This window comes from Eptatretus burgeri, chromosome 5 (assembly GCF_056783735.1).
Source record: "Eptatretus burgeri isolate ZD-2024b chromosome 5, Ebu_testis_v1, whole genome shotgun sequence".
Taxonomy (NCBI): domain Eukaryota; kingdom Metazoa; phylum Chordata; class Myxini; order Myxiniformes; family Myxinidae; genus Eptatretus; species Eptatretus burgeri.
This window is the reverse complement of record NC_140965.1, coordinates 83835675-83849502: the sequence shown is the minus strand read 5'-3', so window position 1 is coordinate 83849502 and position 13828 is coordinate 83835675. Positions and strand designations below refer to the sequence as shown.

Genomic DNA, 13828 nt, shown 5'->3' with positions numbered 1-13828 from the left:
AACTTTCTTGGCAACAATAAGGCCAGAAACTACGCAGAACTTGTCAACAACATGCTGACTGCTTTCAGAAACCTGGGCTGCAACATGAGCATCAAGATGCACTACCTATTTTCACATATGAACCGGTTTCCTGAGAACCTGGGTTCAATGAGTGACGAAAGCAGGGGGAGAGATTCCATCAGGACATGAAGGAGATGGAGACCAGGTATCAGGGTCGCTGGGACGCAGTCATGATGGCTGACTACTGTTGGAATCTGGAAGAGAGACCTCCCTGCCGCTGAACATTCCAGGAGTTCGAAGAAACGGAAGTTCAAGCCCTGAAGTTTGAACAGTGGTGACGCAACATGCAATTTACTTGTACTTACCTTTATCAATGCCCACCATTCAGATGACAGTAATCGATGTTTCTATCATGTAATCAATAAATGTTGTTGGCAAAACATTTTTTTTTTCTTAAAAACATGTTTAGGATGATATGTGTTGACAAAAATCAGCTGATAATGCCACAAAAATGTAATTGATTTTGTCACAAGATCTGATTTTTTCAAATCAACTTAGCACAAAAACCTGACCTGATGGAGAGAAACGGATGCCATTTCCTGATTCAGCAGTGCCAGAATACCCTAATTCACTTGTAGAAATCTAGACAACATTCAGAAAGTAAAAAATTGTTGACCAGTGTTCTTTTTTTCTTCTTTGTTCTTGTTCTTTTTTTTTTTTTTTTCTTTTTTTTTTTTTTGTTCTTGCACATCTTGCACATCTTGCAAGTTTTTGTTCTTGCACATCCATACTTTGAAGCAACTTTTGAATCTGGAAACATCTTTTGAAATAGAGGTCCAGCATGATCTGAGACTGATATGGGCAAGTTATGTTCCACAATAAATCCACTAAAGAGAAGTTCCGCTCGGGTAACATCCTCTTCCTCGCTTGTCCCTTGTTTGGTGAAATAATTCAGAAGTGTACCGGTACTCGTGCTCGAAGATCTCTCCTTTGCAATGTCTGTGTGCCGTTTGCTTCCAACGTGCTTCCGAATATCATCGCGACCTCCGTGCTCAACTGAAATATCAACGCTGCATACTGTACAATACGCATGATGAATTCCTCTTTCAGACTTTCGAATACACGGGTATTGGAGACTGTATTCGGTCTTGTACTTCTGAGACCATTTCTTGGTCTTCGTAGCTTATTTTCTGCCATTTCGTAATCAACATCGAGGGCTTGAAGCATCGGTAACTTCGAAGTCGATGTTCCACAGCTGCAGCGCGACTCGTAGAACTCTAGCGGCTGTTAAATTAAACACCGCACGGTGGTCGCGACCGCCGGGCTGGTACGGGGCCCAGCTGCATGCAGTGAGCGTATCGCATGCATATACACTGTGCATACATACCGCATGCACTGTATTGCACACATACCGCATGCACTAAATCTCAGTGCATGATCGCATAAGCGAGATCCAGACCCAATGTTTCGCTGATCCTCATTTGAATTTGCAATTTTTTACGTACAATTTGGTAGCAGCGAACGTTATGGAGTTACCACATGCTATACGTAGCAGACGATGCTTTTCATTCAATTCTCATACTAGTACATTCTGATTAGTGAACAGTGCAAAAATATCAAAATTTCGGGAGGATAAGGATAGTGATCGTAAGGGCGGGAGTTTGGGTGAATTTTCGGAAGCCTCCCGATGAAATCGGGAGGGTTGGCATTGCTGCATATGGGTTCTCCTGCCGGCCTATAAAGCGCCGAGCACGGGGCGAATTTGAGCAGTCTATCGGGGTTCGCAGTCTGTCGGGGTTCGCAGTCTGTCGGGGTTCGCAGTCTGTCGGGGAGCTGCAGAGAGAGGAAGCCTGGAGCTTGGAGCGCGGTCGAGTCGGTTTGAGCGCAGAGTCGGCCTTGGAGGAGCGGGGAGTGGAGTTGGGAGGCGAGGGCGTACAGGTGGTTTGCTGCAGTCGGCTGAGGAGAATGGGGGAAGAGATCGAGTAGTTCGTGTCCGAGGCAAGGAAGACGGCGGTCGGCGACGAGGTCGCGGTGGAATCGCTCGTCGCGGGACCCAAGCAAGCCAGCTATACTCTTTCCCCAGAGCATCAACAATTCCACCCTTTTCCCCCCCGCGCTGAGATAGTGCGAAAAGGGGACCCTGTTCCCACCCCACTCCAAGCAGTGCCAACGAAACCCGCGAAGGAGCACGAAGTTGGGGCACCGCCGCGCCGCCACATTTGCGGCTCATCACAAAGACACGGGTAGGATCCACCCGGTCTCTCAGACCTGACCACTCTTTCAGGTCCCGCGCAAATATTGGCCCACAGGCCCCGTCTGCCCCCTTGTCTTTGAGGGTGGCCCTTTTGTTTTGCTTTTGAGTAAATGTGTGGTTGGCGCCGTCTGTAAAGTAAAACTGTGTACGTGTTGCCGTGTGCTCACGTAGTCGGTAGTATCTCTGCATTGTTGTGCTTCTTTTGTTGCATTTGATATATGTGCATAATTGTTGTAATTGTACGTGTGTGCTCTCCGTGTGCCGCGGAATAAATGTGCATCATGTTGAACTGTTTTCCCGTTTCGCTTCGTCTTTTCTTTAATTGAATCTCCATCTTGCTTCACGTTAAGGGTTGGTAGTGGGCTTAATACGCCCGATAATTAATCGGAACCGTCGAGGCCGACGATAACACCGCTCGCTTATCCCGATAGTACGGAACGGGTCGCTTAAGCGGCCCGTGTCCGGGGTCGACCTGCGGCGAGGTGCGATCGCCCGGTCTACCCTCCGCGTGGTTACTTAGGTAGGTCGAGTTTGGCGAACAACCCTATCCCACGCGGGGGGCCGATTGGCACGATCGTGGTGAGGCCGAAAGGCCCACCCGTGACTAGCTCCCGGCGTTAGTCCGAGAGGGTCACGACAGAATTGTCCGTCCGGTGGGCGACGTTCCGCGATTCGAGTTACGTGGCCGTTCGCACGCCGGTGGGCGCAAATTCGCAACAATATATATATATATATACATAATATGCAAGGCTCGTATAAGAGCCAGCACAAAAAGTATAACAAGGGGAGCAGGAGACAAAAGGAGCAGGAGAGGGAAGCACAAAACAGTGAGGAACAGAGACATTAAGAGATCTGTGGAAGGGAGAGGGATGGGATGGGGTGAGATTCATGGAGAAAACAAAATGGATACTGCAGGTACTTTCAGCTCTTTGCACAACAGGGGCTTTCAGGAAGGAAAGCAGGGAATTTGAAGGAGGTGGGTTTGGAGTGGATTAATGGCGTTAGAAAGGATCATAGTTTTGGATGGGGGAAGATAAGAAATGGTGGTGATCAGCTATTTCGAAGACCTGGAGGGAAGAATGGGATTGAAGAGTGTGAGAGTTTGTAACAAAAGAGGGGAAAAAGAGGAATGAAAGAATGAAGGTGAGCAGTGATTCTTGATTTTGGTCGTTTTACCGGAAGTGGGGTTGCTGGCGGACCTTGAGCGCCCTGTGGAAATATGGGGGGGGGGGGGACAGATTGCAGACAGAGTAGGGGGTGAGGCCAGAGAGGAGACAGTAGAAGACAGAAAGACTACCGACCTGCCTGTGGTGAGAGAGTGAGAGACCCAAATACTGAGCCTCATCACGGGAGATACCGGTGATCCTAAATGCCTTGATTTCCACAGCGTGAAGCCGAGTAAGGTGAGATGCAGGAGCACCAGCCCAGAGGGGAGAGCAGTACTCCATCAAGTTGTGGATGAATGCTTTGTACGTGGCCATGAGCTCAGGTCTGCCAAGGAAGGACTTTGCACGACGAAGGATGCCCAGTCAGCGACTGGCTTTGGAAGCCAGATTGGAAATGTGGCCTTCCCAGGAAATATCATGGCAGATAGTGAGGCCCAAAAGCTTGAAAGGACTTCTTCAAGAGGATTGTTGAGAAAATTGATGGGGGGGGAGGGTGGGGTTCAGACAGTCTTTTCAGAGAGACATAGTGAAAGTGTGAGATTTGTCAAGATTGAAAGACATGTTCCACGTGTTGGACCAGCTTTTGATTTTATCCAGATCTGCAGAGTGAAAAGGCTGCTGCTTGCCGATCTGAGGGATGGCAGATGGTGGAGTCATCAGCAAAGCCATCAGCATCAGCAAAGTTTCACGTGAAAGTACTGAAAATCTCATTCTAATCTCCAAATTAAATAGATTCTGAGATTAGGAAATTTGAAGGAGAAAGAATGGAAGGCTGTTATCAACACCTTGCTCAGCTTGATGCCATGCAAACCAAGGCCGATGAGATCACTGGAATCTCCCACGATGAAGCTGAGTCTATGGGCCTATCATTCTGCCATCACAGACAGGTCGGTGGTTTATCTGTCTTCTACCGCCTCCTTTCTGATCTTGCACTCTCTGCCCTTTCCGTGCTGTCCCATCCCCCACCTCCAGGTTCCTGCAGGGCACATAAGGCTCATCATCAGCCCTCTTCTGGTGAAAATCCCAAAATCCAGCATCACTTCTCACCTCTATTCATTTGGTCCTTTTTTTCCTGCCAATGGAACCAAATTCCTCATTCGCTTCATTATCATTCTATATCATGTTGCAAAAGCTTACATAATACAAACTAGCAAGGGAAATGATGAGGATTTTGTTGTATGGTAGTATGGAATGACCAATGTATGGCTTCCGAGAACATTTGATGTGAACTGGTATGGTTGGGGATTAGCAAAGGAAAGAGGGCAAGTGGAATGATGCAATTAATGTGCAAATAAATAAATTAATGAGTGTCCACCTCCAACCTACCACGAGGTAGGCAAGAAAACAATATATTACGTCAGTGGTTAAATAACTTCGAGTATACACAAGCCCTCCCAACCCCCACCCCCCACCAACCCCCCACTCCCAAATGCTATGAGCACATTTACAGTTATCAACATGTGGAGAGTTATATCGCCCTCTCGTGTCTGAAAGAAATAAATGCTCGGGCCATGAACTCGACTCCATGTCAACTTTATGTTTTGTCTTCTAATTTATTTATTTATCTTACAGTAGCTCATGTGTAAGTACAACAAATTACTCCAGGTTTGTTATACAAATTACTGCCAGTCCCCCTCTCTCTGCTCTGTCCACCACCTCTCCTCACCCACCTCCCTGGCTTGCTGACAACACTGGAAGAACTGTACATTTTAAAAGTGAGCTCATGAGGAAACAAAATGCAGGTTTCTTAAGCCAGTAAACCCTCTTCAACCAGTTTTGCATCTCATTATGAACTGAATCAAATCAAAATACCAAAATAACTATCCTTCCACCCAAAAAGGAAAAGGGATATCAATTGGAAACCAATGGATAATTTTAAAAGATGTGGGACAGGACAAGATGGCAGTGCACAGGTTTTGTGGCTTCGAGGTCAAAAAAAAAAGCACTAATAAAAATTGGTTCATTAAGTAACAACCAAATGACAATGACAAAAACGAGATCACGTGGTCTTAAGGAGACGGACAGGAACCGTCAATAAATGGTTGATGGTATGGACGGACAGGAACCATCAACATCGCCTTGAGAAAAAGGAAGGTGGCTCTTTGCGTGCATTACTGGTCACAATTGCTGAAACTTGAGTAGCCTTCATCACGGTTACATTTCCTTAAATTTCAAGCTAACCGAGACTGAGAATCACCACCTGAAGGATTATGGAATTCTTACATTACCCTGAATGCCCCCAATGAACAGTGAAAGAAAGTCTACATCTTTGACAACAGCCATTTCCAAATGAAAAGCACATTTGAGGATGTTATATATTGAACAGCAAGCATTAAATTTTCAAGTCAAATGAAGTGAAAACAATGCAAACAACACACCATTTCCTTCATTTGCTCAATGTTGAACTTTATCTGTCAGGTTGGGAATGAATGTTGGCAAGATGGATAAAAGCATCGTCATCAGCACCAAACTCAAACTCTTCCTTCATCACTGCTTTTTTATTTTTGTATTTTCCTTGATATTGTTACCAAAATAACTTGGGGGGGGGGGGGGGGAATTATTAAATAATTGTCTTATAATTAATGTGAGCACAATTGTTTGCAACCCCAATTAGCAACGACCAGGACCAGATGTACGTATAGGAAGCTCCTCGTCACCATAGCACCTCCTTTCCATATTTTTCCTCTATAATTAACACTCTTAATCATCTCCCCACTGTCCTTTACACCCCTACCCCACATGTTCTGCAGGAACATGGTGTTGCACATGTGTGACCACCTGCCCCACCCATCTACCCTTGGCATGTTCTGTGAATATGGCAAGTCCACATGTGTGACGCCCATGCACGTTCCGGCGAGATGGTAACAACATGAGTGACTTCGATCCTCTCGAGGCCGGGGAGCCTCACCCCAGGGGATTGGAGAGCTTTGGCTGTATGTATAAAGCAGCCTTGCTGAAACACAGCACCAACAAGGCAAAAGGGAGAGGGCAGTGAAGCAATGAGGTGTTAGAATTGGACCGTTGTGGTCATTCATCAGCTGCCATCCGCCCAGCAAACAATGGAGGAGAGTTCAAAGGTAGGGACGAATGCACAGCTGCACATTGACACCAGAGTCAGCACCTGGAGTAAATGGCATGAATGCAGTAGAGCGTGGCTACAAGATCACTCTGCCCTCAATCTCTCAACCAAAGGGCAGACCACAATCCGAGACAAAATCCATTCTGTATTATTTTGTCTGTCTTTTTTTTGTGAGGCTCACTTGGCTGCGCCTGGATGGGATTGAGGGTTGTGGAGTCGCGGTTGAAACCCTAATCCTATCCAGGTTCCTCCTGATAACTCCATCTTTGCTCTTTACTTCTTTAGGTTCCTCCTTGGTCATCCATTTCATTGTGTCCCTGACAAGTTTGTGTGCACTACGTTTAGTAGGCTTAGGTGAGGTACCATTTTCATCCAGTTAAGCATTCTGGAGGGTTTCTATTTCGATATCATCTTTATTCCTTGACTGTGTCCCCATCCTAATTATATATAAAACATGTTTTTTTTTTGTTTTTTTTTTACTTTATTTGCTGTGCATTTGAGCCACCAAACCGCCCTCCAGCGGAACCAAATTCCCCTCAAAAACCATATGCGACTGCTGAAACCGGCACAGGGTCCAAACTAATTTAACATAGCCACAACACATCGCGGAGTCTCCACATTTACAGGACACCTCCGCGCTCGGCGCATTGGGAGTTCAACTCCAGCGGTCTCTCTCTACCCATTAGGGAGATAAAGTTTGTTACAATATATTGGAACAGTACTGTACGACATTATGTTCCTGCTTCCATGTGATTAGAAATGATTCTGAAAATAATATTGGGACAGCACCTGCCCATACCATGTTATTTTCTCATCAACCCTCATTACTGAAAAGGGATGGAAGTTTTTTGTGCAGTTAAGACATTTCGTGCAACTCGTGTTGCTGTTACCATGGACCTGGTGGTTCCTGACATATTTTTGGTGGTTACAAGTTGACATTGCGCAAAACGAAGACGTTCCAATTTAAATATTATTGGAGGTTTGCCAGAAAAATACATGTCAGGCTTCAACCAAACAAAGCACTGTATTTCTGCTTGGTGCTCTGATAGTGGCAAATTTCAGGCAAGATTAACTTGCAACAATGGAACAGGAGACCCAGAATGTCAAGAAAACGATGGGCTTCATCAGCTGAAGATAAAGGCAGATTTATAATCACAAAGTGCACAAACGACGATGCAATGGATCATCAGCACTCTCTTGGGAATATGGTATTTCTCCAATGGGTCAAACATGTGTGGTCATTCGATATAAAAAGGGTGGCCAACAGGGACCTTAAGACAACACCAAAGGAGAAAATTAAATAGAAAAATAAATAAGCAGGACGAGAGGAAACATTGTTAGGATTGTATCCCACTGGACTTATGACATGCTGAAACAAGGCTACTAAAGTAGGCTGCACTTGGAAACGGTGTGTGACAACAGCCCTGAACATCCGCTCTTACATCCCAGCTACATGGCTGAGTTACGTTTGTTGGTGATTGCACAAACGGATCATGGTGTTTGTCTTCCGACTTTCAATGGTCCTAGTGGGACGCATTACATCATAGCCCAACTGATAAACCATTCTGATGGTTGGTTGGAATAAGAGTCGCAATTGTGTGCAAGCAGGAAGAGAAAAAAATAACAAGTGACATCAATTATGAGGCTAAGAATGCCACAGTGAGCAGCTGCATAAAATGAAGGATCTGTTGAACATTGCTTTGAACATCTCAACGGTTGAATATGAATTCTGCTTCACAGGATAACAATGTCTGAGAAAAACTCAACAATTCCCAGATGCAAGGCCTTGTGCACACCCAGGCACACATTGAAGTTTTCAAATACATTCAGGAATGAGGGTAGGCTGTTAACAACAAAAAGTATCTTGAAAACAGTACAGTTCAAATGTTTTAACGATTCGTTTGTGTTAATCTTTTACCTCATAGTGTGTACATCCTTGTGATTCATGGATAGGTGTTTGTTCGTTTGTTTGTTTGTTTGTTTTTCATGCTACTCCTCCTACAGTTCTGGGCCAATTACACCCAGACTTGCTGCATCGGTTCAGCATTATCCCAATCAGTGCACAGGGGTGTTTTTTTCTTTTCCGGGGGTATTGGGGGGGGGAGGGTGGGGTGTGAAGAGGGGGGCACCAATTGTCTATGTAAATGTGTATCATGTAGCGCTGCTCTAGGTGGGAGGGGGTATAACAAGTCCCCACCTTTACAATCGTAGATTCTTGTCCCAACATTTTCCAGTACAGTGAGGTGTTTTGAATTATAAGTAGTTGGTGTTTTTTTTTTTGCTTCATGCACGTAAGCCAGGTTTTTTTTGGTGGGGGGCGGGGGGGGAGGTTGCCTATCCAGAGCTGTCAGTTGCTTATACACCACCCAAATGTAGGTATGCATCAGAAGAACGTGTTGCATGCTCGGAACAAGATCACCCATGGGGCGCATACTCTGCTAGTGCATTTAATTTGTACTATAAACCCCGACCCAGCTATAAACTGCATCCCGGTGTTTCGCTGGAAGGGCGATTCATCAATGGGTGTGCCGTCCCTCCCTCAGATGGACGTTAAACGGCATTCCTGTCTGCCAGCATTAGTTGGTGGACGTTAAAGATCCCACGGTGTCTTCACAAAAAATAGGTGAGCTTTTGCCGGCACCATGAATAAATTACAAATAACTGCCTAACTACTGCTGGGAAGGCAATGGCAAATCACTGAGTACAATCCTTGCCAAGAAACTGCTTCAGCATCATTGATGCTCTGTAAAACAGTCCAACATATGAAAGCACAAATATAATGCAACGGTTTGGCATTCGGTTGGAATGCCGCTTAAGAATTAAAAAAAAAAAGTTCTCAAACCAAAATCAAATGTCGTAATTTTCCTTCCCCAATTATAACGTGTCTCTCTCACTCCCAGGATATAGCAATTATGCAGGAAATTTGGAATTTGATAGGCTATTGTTTGCTGCTACGTCTTTTTTTTTTCTTAAGTGGGATTTTTAATATCCTGACACAAGAAAGCACATCTTACATAGTCTTTAGTCAGACAAAGCACAAGGTATAATGCACAGAGATATCGAACAATAAAACGAGGTCAATTTCACTCCACCAGGCTGACCTGGTTTCATTATGAGGCCCTCATTCCCGAAAATATTACAAATGTTTTCTTTCTATCACGAGCCAGGAAAGCTTCAACAAAGCACCACTTGTTGGCCTTCAGTAATGTAAACTGCTGGCCAATCTTGACAGCACAGTGTGACGGAAATGACTCAATGGATCAGTCACAAACAAGAGTTTTTGCTTTTCCCAAGTAATGCACACCTGCACAGTTTGTCGATCGGTTCCAGTGGTTGTCAACCCCCCATAGACCGATATTTGGGGCACCGACGGTCGAGCCGCCCCGATGCTACCACCAGCTGTCGCACCTGCACCTCCGGATCCTACTCCGCTCACGAGCCCACCATTTTCTTTATCCATCGTCGGCCGGACAGACATTTTGTCACATTCTCGGCCACTTCCCTCCACTCTCTTGGCACTCAAACGGCCCTCCAGAACCTGGGAATGGTGAACAGATCGAAGTACAAAAGGATCAATCACAGAATTTGCTGTTAACATTGGTCCCTATTAGCACAAGTGTCATTGCTAACAATCAAGGAAAACTGCATTCATTAGTACAATCCTACCAGTTATAAAATTAGAATGTTTACACAATGACAGTACACAAAAATAAACAGACTGTAAAACAAAATTCACACCGCCTGGGGGCGCTGAGAAACCTGTGAAAGAAACGACTGTCCATAATCTGCTAATATCCTTGTAATTTGGGTAAATTTACATCTTTCATGAGCCTTAGATAAAGCAAGAAAAAAAAACATTTCAACAATGTCGTTTGGATAAATTTAAAGTTTTGAGTCAACAATTTACTCTTTTTGATTTCTGGCAAAAATAAACACGCAAACAAATAAATTTATAAAAACAATAAAAAATGTTTTTAAAAAAAATAAAAAATATAGTTAAAAAAAGAGGAAAACGTTGGTATTTTAACATCGTGATAGTGCATCCCCTTGATAGTTAAACCTCTGCAAAACATTCTTGAGCATCAAAACCTTACCAATCTCCAGCATAACTTACACAAATCACAAAAGCAACACTGAGTGATATCGGTCAACAAACACAACTTCTCAAAGCTACTACTGTACGTGCCGAGCTTGTATGTATCCATGCAAAGGCTTTTTCCTTACCCTTGATTAATCACAAAACACATTCTTGGTGAACGCAACAAAAGCCAAATGGAGTGTGTTCAAAAAGCACATTATGGTTGCAATCCCAAGTATTGCCAACACTACTCAAGAGCAAATGCAATGCGTCAGCATCCGGTGTGACCAATGGGGGTGAACATTCTGGCAAAGGGGCACGTGGCAATGGAATGAGAAGATGCGAGTGAGCGCGTTTTTTGTTATTATTACGTCGTGGTATGACTGCGGAATCAAAACCAAAACCGTGCTTGGAAAACCAACATTTTGTTTAAAACGGCAATAACGTCTAAAATTGTCCTCCTCCGAGTGTCTCGAAAGCAATACTCAATCCAAATGCATCAGCTCACAATCCCAAAGGGACTATATTTTATTGTATTTTTTTATAATCAGAATGATGACGTACCGGATGCAGAATATGCAAAAAGTGCAACTTTGAGCTCTACCACAAGGCAGGTGCCAACAGAGAACAGTCATACAAAAGGAAACTTGTAGGTGGGCGGGGGATGCGCAAGGGGAGAGGCAGGAGGGGTTGGTTGGTTCAAGGTTGTGTTGTCACGGAATTATAAAATTTTGCCGCAATGTTGGTAAAAGTGAAAGAGAATGACATGAGATTAAAAAGGGGATTAAAATCACCAAAGTAATCTATTTGAAAAAAAATTTTTTAAACCAACACCGACACCTTTGACTTGGCGAATGCTGAAACAAGACCCTCATCCGAGGACAACGCAGCACATCAGAAGTGAAATTTATTTCTAACTGAAGGCGAGGTTTTAATTTACATGAGATCATCATTACAGATAAATTGGAATGCGCAACATAATCAATGCATCTATTAACCTTTCTTATTTCTATCAATTTTAGTAAGAAATCCGTTCACATTTAGAAAGCATCTAAACAAAGTTCAAACACAAACTCATTCAAGTGTTCAAATACTGCATCATTCATACTGCGTCGGTCTAATGTCGATCGAGTCAAGATAGATGAAGGTGCCATATTAAAATGAATCCTGCGCCGAAGCAGTTAGTTCTCAAAGAAAACTGTACGCATCTAGACTCCTTATAAACGAGGTTGATCTGTGTAAATGTGTGTGCAAAGTAAACTCGGAAACGGGTTGATATCAAAACACGTACTGTAATATCTATATGGGGCATCTCAGACTTGAATCCAAACTGGCGTACATTTGGGGGGGGGGGACTCGGACTCTTCAAGACTGACTAGGAATGCCAAGTACTCGGCCCGATTCTGGAAAAATTTAGTGAACAGTAAAACTTTTAGTGTACAGTAGAAATAAAAAAGTAAAAAGGCCGTTTGGACCATCCTTTCCATATCGTACTCTAACCTTTTAGCATCATACATCACACTAAATTGGAAAAGAGACGAAAAAATATCTTCCAAATATATTTTGTAAACAACAAGGGACACCATTTGTACTATTAGGAAGAAAATTCCCACGGATGTCGGGTCAAATATGTCATGCGATCATATACAGCAAGCGGAGAGTTGTTTTGCGAGCGGTTACATGGCAAACATTTTAAACAGAGAAAAACAGTGACAGGTGTATATTTGAATTTATATTCAGCTCGTTCGATTTCTCAATTTTATATGAAATAATTTCTATATTCCACATTCACTGTGGGGTTTGTTTTGCAGAGCCAAAGTCTTGGGGTTAGGAATTTACGTGCATACCTGATAAACATTAATGTATAAATCAAGGTTAGGGTTAATAAAAAAAAAGTTTATAAAGTTTTGAAATCCAATAACAATTGAAATTCAATGACATGGATGGAAACATTTATTTTTCTTAGGTTTAGGGTGACATAATTCCACACGTGATTCCAAAAAAAATCATATCAGTGGAAATGGGATTGATGAGTGCAGAAAGTGGTTTGATGTTCCTGTATGACAAAAATAAACGATTACAGCATAAATAAGGAGCAAAATTCACCATTTTTAACATGACTTATGGAATGTATTACATAAGCTGCAGAATCTTCTAAATATGGTCAGAATAGGTGCCCATAACATAAAATAACCCCAAAATTATGTCTTGATATTGTGGATTTCAGAATCGGATCTGAGTAAGGCACACAACATCCAGGTCCTCAGACAATTATTTCCATAAATGCATGTTCAGAAGACCCATCCCCTTGTATGGTGGGATTCGAACTCTTTGATGCATTTGAGAAGGGTAAATAATAGGTTCCATTTCTTTCTTATGGAATAACCTTTTCCTCTTTACGACACATTCATGATGTATGATTTTTACGTCAGTTTTCATTTCTGCATGAGCGATGTTCACAGTTCATGCACGCGATAGATAGCCGTTGGCCCAACGGAGACTCATTCTATTCCTTTTCCATCAAGACACACTGGCTTGGATAGAGATGATTTAGTTACACAGTATATTTTGGTAATCATTTTCACTTGGGACTTACAGGACTTTTGATTAAACACACAAGCTTTTCCGGACAGTATATTCCAACGGTCAAACACGGCTGTGGATCATTTACCTCAGGACCACCTTTTTTCATTGACATTTGACGCTCAACTTCCTTCGGGTTCAGCAGCTCTATGGATGCTTACTGGCTCTTGTTCATGCCGGGCTGAACAGAGAGGTGATAATTACCTGTTGACGTTTTGCGAGCGCTTCACGTTTTCGCTCAGTTGTTCCGGCAAATGGCTTATTTCTGGCGTTCGTCCAGCACCCTGAACATGGTGTCTTAAGCCAGGTCTGCGTTAATTGGGAGTTGCATCTTGTTCAATGGTGAGGAGAGAATGATCGTGAGAATTGACGGTTGGAGGTCACGTGCAGTGATGCACCAATAGGAAAGCTTGATTTGGCTGTCTGCCAAATAAAAGAAGTAGGAACGCCCATACTGGCCCCTGATAAAAAGAACCGGAGGACCGCGCTCCCGGCGGTTGGATACAGCTCCCGGCGGTTGGATACAGCTCCCGGCGGTTGGATACAGCTCCCGGCGGTTGGATACAGCTCCCGGCGGTTGGATACAGCTCCCGGCGGTTGGATACAGCTCCCGACGGTTGGTTACAGCTCCCGACGGTTGGTTACAGCTCCCGACGGTTGGTTACAGC

General features: G+C 43.8%; 1 long non-coding RNA gene across 1 annotated transcript; it reads right to left on the bottom strand.

Moving 5' to 3' along the window:
* Positions 1–9803: 9803 nt before the first annotated feature.
* Positions 9804–13291, bottom strand: LOC147026861 (uncharacterized). The gene is made up of 2 exons (XR_015058541.1): positions 11142–13291; positions 9804–10037 (listed from the first exon to the last, which is right to left on the bottom strand). It is a non-coding gene; the product is annotated as an uncharacterized LOC147026861 (long non-coding RNA).
* Positions 13292–13828: the final 537 nt, after the last annotated feature.